The sequence below is a fragment of the Schistocerca americana genome, chromosome X, assembly GCF_021461395.2.
Source record: "Schistocerca americana isolate TAMUIC-IGC-003095 chromosome X, iqSchAmer2.1, whole genome shotgun sequence".
NCBI classification, from domain to species: domain Eukaryota; kingdom Metazoa; phylum Arthropoda; class Insecta; order Orthoptera; family Acrididae; genus Schistocerca; species Schistocerca americana.
Window position 1 is genome coordinate 647,340,068 of NC_060130.1, and position 12,546 is coordinate 647,352,613.

Genomic DNA, 12,546 nt, shown 5'->3' on the forward strand with positions numbered 1-12,546 from the left:
TTAAGCCCAGTTCCTCCTCAGTATCTCGTTAAATCTACCTGGATACATTAGTTTTCCCCTTAACTTCCACTCCACGGAACGTTAAATAGCAGAGCCATCTCCGAGCTGAAGGACGCCGATAATTAATGGCTACGAAATTACGTTTCGCTATCAGTTAGTTCTGGGACTAATGAGATTAACGAATGTAATATAATTCGATTATATACATTAACCAAGTGCTATAAAAGATACTGAGAAATGTTTGCGCATTAGTACACCGGATTTGGTTCCCGTGAAAGGCGTGCAGTGCGTAATATTGGAAGGCAAGTGTCTTCATTTAAGCAATAGTTATTTACATGGATTTTAACATATCGTACGGATTGGAATATGGTTTCTGAAGATATGTTTTTATTTAAACGTGAAGCATTAGGCTTAATCATAGTAAATTATGTGCACATTTTCAAATGCGGTAACTTCCCCCACTAAAAGAAATTTTTGTAGACTGTTACGAAAGACTGACATTAGTTGTCCACTTGTAGGGAGATTGTGGACCTACCCACAAGATCCTTTAACAAACGGAACCCAAACAAAGAGATTCTCTTCCATATAGCCATTGAATAACCGGACTCGACACTGCTTACTTTTGTGAATCAGTCAATTGATACAAGTAGCAATCAACATCAATCGTAGGATGGAGGGGTACAAGAAATCCCGTTCTACACCTGTAACCTCTGAGAAATCCCTAATTTGCCTCGACACTTGCAATATGTATTGCAACAAAGGTGAAAAAAGTTACAAAGTTAATATCTTCAGATGTTTAGGAAGACACCACTAGACTGTAAAGAGTGAGAGAGAGAAACGCGGCCAATGAGGGATGACAATGGAACATGAAGGCGTGCTACTGACTGTAGGCTGCTCATGTGGAGCTTCGGGCAGCGAGTCAGCGGTTCATCTTCCGATCGCGTTAATTATGAAATTGGTTTACGCCTGTGATTGCGTCACTGCTAAGTACAAGACTTTCGGTAACATGTCGGCTTCCAAGAGTTCCATTGTTATTTTAATTAATTATATGACGCACTCGCAGATGTGTGGCTGCTTCAGAACAGACCTAAGAGAACTCTGCATTAGATGGCTGATACTAACCACCAGCTAAGTCCTAGCATAAGCATCCTCGCTCTGACAGCGGCCTCCATCATACAATGATTCCTTCTAATCACTTTCATGATGAAAATGATTGATTACGAACTGAGAGGAATTACACCAAAATTAAAATAATACATAAGAACACTTCTGCACCTACAGAATGAAACACATAAAACATAGTTACGTAAATGTAATCAGGCTTCCTCTAACCTGTACCATATACGTACGTTAAAATCTCTCCTCCTTTAGGTGTCACAGTACAAGACGAGAGGAGTGGTCGTCCAGTAATTTCAGTTTCACGAGAAACTGTATAGCAGAGTTCCAAACCAGTTGAACAGTTGGTGTGTATGCTACTAGTCGAGCAAGTTGTGTTTCGCTCACAGTAGTCCAGGCACGGGACAGTTCGTTGAAGACTCATTATTATCTAGACTGAACAGTGAATAGGTGAAGAAAAGGACTCTTCACAGGCTATTCTCTCATGTAGATGTTAGCTTATCAGAAGTGTCATTGGACCAGCCTTCCCCTCCATAGGCGGCAATACCTGGCCATATAGAGCTAGTCTGTTGGAAAAATTTCTTGCAGGTAAAGACAATGGGAATAGAACAGCAGTAACAAAAGCAACCTCTGTGGCACCTCAGGCGAATGTCCTCCTTCTCTAGTAATTCATTCGAAAAGTTTTTATAGCCTCGTATCGTAGTTAAGGTTACAGAAGCTTTGCAGCGTCCTTCGGTTGCGATCCATAAGCCTTCTCTTTCTCCTGTTCGTGCCATCTCTTTACTATTCTGCAGGCATCTGCACGTACGTATTCTCTTAAGAGATACACTCCTGTGCTCCTTTACGTGCAGAGATCCTTAAGACAGATTCTAATTGTGCAATAAAGACTAAGTCTGGCGGCTTTGAGATACGTTCTTGGCAGGACATCTCCTCGTATTCCCGTATCCCGGTTCGCTCTAACAGATATCAGAAGTAAACTTTCCTGGAGGTGGTCTGTTCACGGGTTTCACGCCGAGGGCTTCTGTGAATTTGTATTCAACGAATTTCGTATACTGGCGAGGAAAAGCCGTTATCACCAGCGCCTCTTCGGAAAGCTTCTTCTATGAGCTTCGAGGAACCCAGTGGTTTCCACCCAGAGATGTTTCACAGTAGATAACAGACTTGACTCGCATGCGGGAAGATGACGATTCAGATCTCCGCCTACTATTCAGGTTTAGATTTCTCGTAGCTCCCCTATATGCCTCATTGCAAGTTCCCAATTCCTTTGAAATGGACACGAAAAATTTCTTTCCCTGCCAACAGAGCTTGTGACTCGTCTCTATTGACTTCGACGCTTACGAAACGTTAATTATTACCTAGCATCTTTCCAAACTATAGTTTACTGTTGGTTGTAATGTTATGGAGCAAGGACCGAGCTCAGCAACATATGCTTTGTGTGTGATGATATTGGTGATGCGGGTATCAGCAAATGTACAATTTTTTCATACTTACTGTCAATATCACCACACAAAATAATTTTCTGGAGCAAATCCGCTCTTACATACAATATCATTGCACAGAAACGTGTTGTGAGTATAATAGCTGGTGTCACTCGTCAAACATCTTGTAACCCGCTCATTAAGAAATGAGGCACACTAAGAACAGCACTACATAACATTTGCTATCTTATGAATTCAGTTTTGGAATACCAGACACAATAAAGATAATAGTAGCAATCATAATATGACACTAGGAACCTTAATGACTTCCACTACACATAACTTAAACCCACTCTTGCCGAGGAAGGAGCAAAGTATGAAATCATAAAAGAATTTTGTCATCTTGATAGTGAAGTGACAGATAATGGAAAGATGTTCAAAAGCAAACTGATATCGTTTCTGCTTGACAACAACCTCTTACACTACACAGATGAGTTTCTCAATAGACATTATTAAATTCTGCTCCGGACTAGTGTTAAAATAATAACGCAGTTACTTGAAGGGTCAGCATGTACGCCTTCTGACATGTTCCGCATCATGAGGAATAATAACAAACATGATCCATGGAACATACATACGACTAAACTAAAATCTTGGGACGGTCTGGTCACGCGGTATACGTTACAATAGAAAGTTGTTTCTCATGGAATTCAACTGCGCTTGGTATGGTGTACATGTAATATATACATCCACAAGACAAAGGAAATTAGATCTAAAACGATTCTCACTTCATAAATTACGCAGTTTACCTGTTTTTGAAGAGCTACCAAAAATTTTACCTCAATAACCTTCAGATTGCTTACCATTAACATCTACTTTCGATAAGATACCTAAGTTGTACGACGTAAAATTGTTTTTGTACCATACAGGAAATCTTATAAAGATAATAATCGCTCATTATTTTAGGTCACAAAGTAAGAGATATTTGCTTTGTTTGTGACTGAATTGTTGCGCTTAAAGAAAGACTCGGATAACTCCTTAAATTCAGAAGGGAACTGCGTTATCTACAAAGAACACGCAGTTACGTAGCTCAGTAAACAGGACGCAACAGGTAGCGGGCAGGGATTTAGCCGGACACCCATTTATGCAGAATCCGCAAAGAGATGCAGCGGGGAGCAGGCTCGCCTGTTACACTCCGCTTACAGCTGAGCTGCTTTGCTTTATAATTAAAGTTCACTGGCTCCCCTTTAGCAAAGATAATCCATTGAAAACACAAATAAGCTGCAGAGTGAGGTTTTCGAATGGAAAAGCGAAACCGGCTCTAAATTATGAAAGGATAATAGTCAACCACTAAAACTGAGAAGCAGAGGACGGAGACAAGTGTAATGATGTCGGTAACCCAGTGCGATAGGTTAATTAGGAACATTTTGTCACAAAAAAGTAATTTTTAAGGACTATAAAAAGATATATTCAGACCATCGCAGGCGCAGTTTAACCGATGAGGTATTATACGCACAAAGTCGAACTTAAATGCACTTGCCACGTTACTTTTCATTCTCTTCATAAAGCAGCTGTATTGAGTCACTAGGGTGTACACTTCCTGATTCATATATGTCTTCTTGTTGTTGCTTTGGTTATAAGGTACGTAGCTGGTACTGGTTGCGCAAAAGAAATCTATCTGACGTCTAACAATGGATTGTGAATGCATCGATCACAGTATAAACTAATTGTGGTAGAGATGATATTAAATATTCACAAATATTGAATGGATTAGCGTATCGATTCTATACTAATTGTCTGTATATCGACTTCGCGTCGTGTTCTAGTCATTAACCCTCCAGGCAGCCTCCCTTAGAAGAGCACACTTCTAACTTTGCAATGCTGTAGGCGCTGTAGAATTAGTACCAGGTGTTCATACGGTCGTCCACTGCTGACACACACACACACGGTATTGTTAAGAAGAACACGTATTATGTTCGAGTATAATGACTTTTCTGGAGACTAGAAATCCACCCTGTAGGAATCAGCATGGGTTTCGAAAAAGACGATCGTGTGAAACCCAGCTCACGCTATTCGTCCACGAGACTCAGAGGGCCATAGACGCGGGTTCACAGGTAGATGCCGTGTTTCTTGACTTCCGCAAGGCGTTCGACACAGTTCCCCACAGTCGTTTAATGAACAGAGAAGGAGCATATGGACTATCAGACCAATTGTGTGATTGGATTTAAGAATTCCTAGATAACCGATTGCAGCATGTCATTATCAATGGAGAGTAGTCTTCCGAAATAAGAGTGATTTCAGGTGTGCCGCAGGGGAGTGTCGTAGGACCGTTGCTATTCACAATATACATAAATGATCTTGCGGATAACATCGGAAGTTCACTGAGGCTTTTTGCGGATGATGCTGTGGCATATCGAGAGGTTGTAACAATGCAAAATTGTACTGAAATGCAGAAGGATCTGCAGCGAATTGACGCATGGTGCAGGGAATGGCAATTGAGTCTCAATGTAGACAAGTGTAATGTGCTGCGAATACATATAAAGAAAGATCCCTTATCATTTAACTACAATATAGCAGGTCAGCAACTGGAAGCAATTAATTCCATAAATTATCTGGGAGTACGCATTAGGAGTGATTTAAAATGGAATGATCATATAAAGTTGATCGTCGGTATAGCAGATGCCAGACTGAGATTCATTGGAAACATCCTAAGGAAATGCAATCAGAAAACAAAGGCAGAAGGTTACAGTACGCTTGTTCGCCCGCTGCTTGAATACTGCTCAGCAGTGTGGGATCCGTACAAGATAGGGTTAATAGAAGAGATAGAGAAGATCCAACGGAGAGCAGCGCGCTTTGTTACAGGATCATTTCGTAATCGCGAAAGCGTTACGGAGATGATAGATAAACTCCAGTGGAAGACTCTGCAGGAGAGACACTCAGTAGCTCGGTACAGCTTTTGTTGAAGTTTGGAGAACATACCTTCACCGAGGAGTCAAACAGTATATTGCTCCCTCCTACGTATATCTCACGAAGAGATCATGAGGAAAAAATCAGAGAGATTAGAGCCCACACAGAGGCATACCGACAATCCTTCTTTCCACGAACAATACGAGACTGGAATAGAAGAGAGAACCGATAGAGGTACTCAAGGTACCCTCCGCCACACACCGTCAGGTGGCTTGCGGAGTATGGATGTAGATGTAGATGTAGAAGAATGATACAGTCCCGGTTCAGACATCCATGCATGTCCGAAGGAACATTTGCGTCGTTCTTCTTAACAACACAGGCAGTGCCACATCGTATTTATCTGTCGATACCAGGCGGTGACATTCAATTAAAATGTCCTCCCCTGCAAGGAAATTACATAAAGTGTGTACGAATACACGTTATGACGCAGAACCGACGACATATGGAAGTTTGGGTCTGGCAGGGAGTCGTGCACGGATAGCCAAAGCATTTAAGGTGACCGCTCGCGTAAAGCGGGAAGTGAGGGTTCGAGTCCCGGTCGGGCTCAAATTATCATTGTCGTCAGTCCTTTGTACAACTGGTGATGTTTAAATTCTCAACTGCGAATACATTTCATGTACTGCTGTCGTAAGTGACTGTAGTGTAACAATGTGTGTGTGTTCGTCAGACCCCTGCATAGATTCAACTTTGCAAGCTGGGTCCACGTACAGATGTGAGAGTATGGTGAAATGGGAATCTCGCGCTTGGTCACTTCCATGAACACACAGCAAGTTAAGTTGGCGGATTTTTTGGGTGTATCAAAACGATCTGTTCAAAGTGTCTGCAAAGAATGTTGTCACGCGGCGTACGGAGAGTAGGTGAACCAAATTCTGACTGACTAAATATAAGTGTCACGGCTTGCCAATAAAAACATGTTTCTAGCCCTGAAAGAACGCCTGCTGTCAGAGAATGCATTGTACAACTTTTTAAATCGTAGTTGTGGTGTCACCGCCAGACACCACACTTGCTAGGTGGTAGCTTTAAATCGGCCGCGGTCCATTGGTACATGTCGGACCCGCGTGTCGCCACTGTGTGATCGCAGACCGAGCGCCACCACAAGGCAGGTCTCGAGATACGGAATAGCACTCGCCCCAGTTGTACGGACGACTTCGCTAGCGATGCACACTGACGAAGCCTCGCTCATTTGCTGAGCAGATAGTTAGAATAGCCTTCAGCTAAGTCAATGGCTACGACCTAGCAAGGCGCCATTAGTAGTTTATTGCCTGAATCTACAGAGTCTCACTTGTATCGTCAATAGCGATGTACAACAAGGATGGATTAAAGTTAAGTATTCCAGCAGCTACGTACTTTTCTTTATAGCATTCATTACGTATCCTGTTTCAGACCTCACGCCATCCTTCGTGTGTTTATAGCGTGCATTGCGGCCCCCTCAAATCACACTGTGTCGGCACTTCTGTCGACACATCAGTAGTTGTGGTTGGTTGCTGTTTGAAATTGTAATTTTACTAAAGCTTTTTTTGTCATAACGTCTACTTCAGATAAGATACATCTAAAATATTTGTTTCTTGTCGTTGAACTTCAGATATTTTTCCAGATTTGTTCTTGGTTTACTTTACTGTTTGCTGTAGGTGCAGATTGAATAAAATCGTGGTTAGGCCAAACAGTTCAGGATTCAGGCACTCCGTGTGACACGTAGCCGCTGCTGACCCGCGCCCAGTGGTGATAAAACATCTACATCCTGACCTTAACGATCTACCACCATCACCAAACGTAGCGTCCGGTCACTGGGAGTTACAACACGGTCAGTTCATAGCACTGAAATACACACCACGCGAGTTTTCGACACGTTTCACGTTTCAGTAGTTTAAATCATTTCACGTTTCATTAACTTTAAATCATTTCATTTTGTTTCTTTAGAGATGTAAATACCTTTCGTAAGCCTATCGAAGTTTGAATGACAAACTTTTTGATTATCCAACTTCACAAAAAACCTATAACGACCACACCGTCTCCATGGCTAAGTGATGAGCGTAGAAGGCTGCCATGCGTCGGAACATGTTTCGATTCCCGGTACTGCCAAGGACATTTCCTTCGTGGGAGAACCGCTACGGGGTGCACTCATCTTCGTGATTCCATTTGAGGAGCTGCCTGACCGAATAGCAGTGACTCCACGGTCTGGAAAGTGTGCTACACGGCCGGGAGAGCGGTGTGTCGACCACACTCCTCTCCATACCACAACCGCGTGATTCCACAAGGAAGAGGATGACACGGCGACCGGTGGACATTCCTTGCACCTTCAGGGCCTGCAGAGGAGGTCAGTAACGAGTACAGAACGAGGCCCCAGCATGAAATCAAGGAAAATATGAAGGGTCATCAGCAGATGGGTTTATAATAAAATTGAATCGGGAAACTGTTTGATTTAAATAGACTTCATTAATTCATAATTGTGGCTGGTTGCTGTTTTAAATTATAGTTATTTGCTAAATTATTTGTTTCTTCTCCATATACTTCAGTTCCTTCAAAATCTCTTCTTTGTTTCCTTTACTGTTTGCTCTACGAGCAGATTGAATGACCCTCTTTCACTACCACATCAATTACAGCTTATCTTCCATATTCTTCGACTCCTATAATTGCAGTCTGATATCTGTACGAATTATACATGACGTTCTACTTCCTGTATTTTATCACTGTCAACTTCAGAATTTAAAAGATTCTAATGCACTCATCGTCGTCAATGTCTTTTCCTTAATCTACAAATGGTGTTAATGTTTGTTTGTCATCCGTTAATTTGGTTTATAAGATAAGTCATCGTGTCTGTATTGTCTCGTGCGTTCTTAAAATTTTCCAGAAGTAAATTTAATATCTCTTGTGTTATCCAGGGAATTACGCTGGGTCTTGCCTTATTTCATAGTTGTGCCTCTGCTGCCTCGACTATTTCATCTCTCAACGTAGATATTCATCTTCTGTTGTTTTTCTGTTACCTATTTCTATCAGTCGTGTCTGCCACTCCCTTTGAAACGCTCAGAAGCCTTTAGTTGTCTTATCTTACCCAGGACCTATCTCCTTACTTTCCTACTGTTTCTAGTTTTCTCAGATTCAATCTGCATTTCACAACTAATGAATTATGTTCCGAGTCCACATCTGCCCTATTGAATTAGTTTTCAACATGGAATCTGAGTTAAAAGTCTGTGTTTGTGATTATTTAATCTGAGATCTTGTGACGTCTCCTGGGTTCTTCTATTATTCTTAGTGACAGGGGTTCGAAATTATCAAATGGTGTTCTGTGCAAAATGTTTTGCAGACAGCTTCCCCTTTCATTCCTCTACTGTTGTTCATTTTATTCTATTGTATTTCCATTCCGCCATCTCAGTTACATTTTTGTCTCCCTTAATTAGCTAAATAATTGCATTTAACTCATTTCATATATTTTTCATTATCTTCATCATTCTCACAGATAGTGGTCGTATATACTTGTACTAAGGTGATCAGCCCTGGTTTCCTGCCTACCTAGAGTATGAAAATTCTAACGCTTCGAAACATCAAATATCATCGTTGCACTTATTGATGAATCTCCATGTGCCTGCATAGCTCTTCAGTACAGCCACAAATATAACTGGTCATATAACAGTGTCATTTCGTTCTCAAAGTTCTTGTTGCTTTTTATCATCACTTCAAAAACTATAGAATTTGCGTCATTAACTGAATGTATTTCCTCTGGTGTATTATGTAATAAGACCTGCACCAAGGCGGCCGGACCTGCCCGTAATGGGCCTCCCGGCCAATAACGCCAAACACTCATTTCATTTCATTACTCCGCAACAGCCGGCCGGAGTGGCCGGGCGGTTCTAGGCGCTACAAGCTGGAACCGCTACGGTCGCAGGTTGGACTCCTGCCTCGGGCATGGATGTGTGTGATGTCCTTAGGTTAGTTAGGTTTAAGTAGTTCTAAGTTCTAGGGATTGATGACCACAGCAGTTAAGCCACATAATGCTTAGAGCCATTTGAACCAACTCCGCAACAGAGCAATTTACGTTTCTCATTATCAGTGTTTTTAGAGTCCGTGCTATGCGTCATAAGGGAAAGCATTCTTAGGTTACATGTTGACTGTGAGAGAACGTTTATAAGTTCTGCATTAGAATGATCTACTTCACGTACAGGAAAATACGTTATGTATGTATCTGTCTTACTCTCTGTAGACAAATATTTTTTTATGTTATCCACAAAAAAGTAGAAGACGAGTATCAACAATAAAATAATTATATGTCATATCATATTGTTAGCAAAGAATCCCAGTACGGTTCAGTCCCCTAAGTAAGTTATTTCTTACAGGTTTGGTAGTTTTCCTTCATGCAGAATAAAAATTGTTAAGTATAATATGTTTGTTCAGTTTATGTGACTGATTAATTTACTTTAGAGTTCTTAATGAGGGTATAAGACACGCTGTCAGTACGCAGTTAGTCCGCTATAACAGCTCTAAGGATCTGGCGAAATTGACGTTCCCGTTCGATGAATAGATCGCTGCTAGTAGTGACATGTATTTCCATTCAGCGATACACTTCGATGATCAGTGAGGTTTAACACAGAAAATTATGACAGATAACGTATCTGTGACACTGTACGCCTCTCCTATGTGCGTCTTTTCAGGGCTGCATACGACCTTGACTTCACTTTTTCGCGATAGCTACGAATAGTGCTGGTGAAGGTGCTCTTGGAACGAGAGAATATGCGGCGAATGGACTAGATGCGTTTGGAAGATGTTTTGCAGAACGTCAACACGTACCAACGACCATCAACCACTCGTCAACCGCGCTGGTGGAAGAATGGGATGCCCGGCCACAACAACTCCTTGCTAACCTTGTGACTAGCATGAGAAAACTTTGAAAAGTATGCATTGCTGTCCGTGGTGATTACACATCCTGCAAAGAACCACGTACCGCCATTTTAATGCCCATATGACCGTCATGAACGGTGGTGAATTCAGTGTAATTATTGTGTTCCACAAAATGTATTGTTTCTATTCGTCTCATTGCTCATTTGTTTCAGGTATCTTCTGTAATATGCTGCAGCAGTTCTTTCTAAGTTTCATTGAGGTATGTTACTTGGCACTGACACATCACTCGAAAGTTACTTTCGTCTTTAAGTTTAGCTGACCCGTGTATTATAGTTTGAATACTTCACTGTAAATAAAATTCTTTCGTATTTACAAACCAAACATTTCATAACTGTATAATAGTAGGGTATCAGTGCCAGTACGAAGTCAAAGGGGCGGATTGTCCTCTTATGCTGATGTCATCGGTAAGATATGCCCCTTCCTACTTCCCTCCCCATCCCTACCATGATGTGAGGTCACTGATCAATAGCGAGAGTTCTGGAGCAAGGGAGTTATTGTTCACATATACTGAAGTCACTGGACCCCCAGGCCAATAGGGATCACCCTTACCCGCCTCCACTCTCATCTCAATGCATCTGCAACTCTATGAGCATTGTCATACACACTTTATTCACCGTAGCGAACGGATCACCACGAAACACCAGCAGAGATCGATCAGTAGGAAGAACAGTAAGCAATCGTGCATTACTTATTAGTGTTCTAAATAATTATTATTAATAATATCCTATGAGTTGAACTTACATATTTGTTTTTGTTCCAACAGCGCAATGGATCTCTGATGCTGTACTAGCGGAAATGCTGGACTAGGAAGCGCAGGTGTTCGACCTACTAGTGTCTTCTCTACCAGTTACCCCAGGTGGTCTTCTGGTTTTGTTGGACTGTCCTGCACCATCACAGGCACAGCAGCAGAAGCCATTACAACAAACTCAGTTAAGTGGTTTCAGAATACTGTTAATCGCCAATACCCACAATTTTACTGCCAACAGATCTAAACAACTGTACGTAGGCTTGCCGCCTGATAGTGAATTTAACGTGTTAAGATGGATACTGTCCAATAGCTTGGTACTGAAGTACAGTACACATCGCAATATTTCGGACTATTCAGCCATCATACTCAGGCACAAGAAGCTCTTCTTGGAGCAGTTGAGAAGGCAGCAGTGGCAAGATGAAATAATATGGTTTGAGGTACCGATGACAGATGGTTGCTCGATAGGGTTATCGTTAGAAAGACCGCCTAAATTGTGCGTTTGGTAGTTTTGTGCCAAAATGATAATCTTCTGTTACTAATATTAGACAAACTAAACAGAGTATTTACTTGGATTTCATTTTATGGCATCTCTCAATAGCGTGCTATTCTTCCATTATTTCACAAGTATTAATAACAAGCAGAATGATAAACAACTGCTAAACGAAAAAGGCAAACAATGCACTTCGGATATCTTCGAATCGCGCCTAATTTTGATGGCGGGCGAAGTGATTCGGCTGTAAGATTAGAGCTGGTTCGGCAATCTTGGTGGACAGACATCTCTGCCGTGGTCGGTGTCAAGATTTTAATAGCAAACTCTGATTATATGGACATATATTGAGAACAGTGTGATAGTAATTACGGATGTACGCATTTCATTATTTTGTTGTAGAATGGAAATTATTTGTGACGCTAAAGTGGAATGAATTGTGCAGTTTCTCGTGTTCTGATAGTAAAAAGCGAGTGGCGTCCCGTATAAACAATCTAAATGGAAATTTATTTTATCCGTTCCTGTCTAATTTTTTTACTGCAGCCTCAAGATAACGGATTCACGACCTATGTGCTGTTTTCTGTGCAAGGGACAACGTCTATAGAAGACTGTAGGTTGGTGAACATTTATTAGAACTTATGCATTCCACTCAGAGTAGTGGAAGCAAATAGGCACCTCGGATGTACTCCGATCTCTGTACAAATGAGATCGGTGTCACGTCATCTATGGTAAAATGGAAATCAGCGTTTGTCGTCATTGGCCGGGAGGCCCCTTGCGGGCCAGGTCCGGCCGCCTTGGTGCAGGTCTTATTACTTTCGAAGCAACATTGGGCTACCTGCGCGCCGGATGGGGATGAAATGATGATGAACACAACACAACACCCAGTCCCTGAGCGGAGATAATCTCCGACCCAGCCGGGA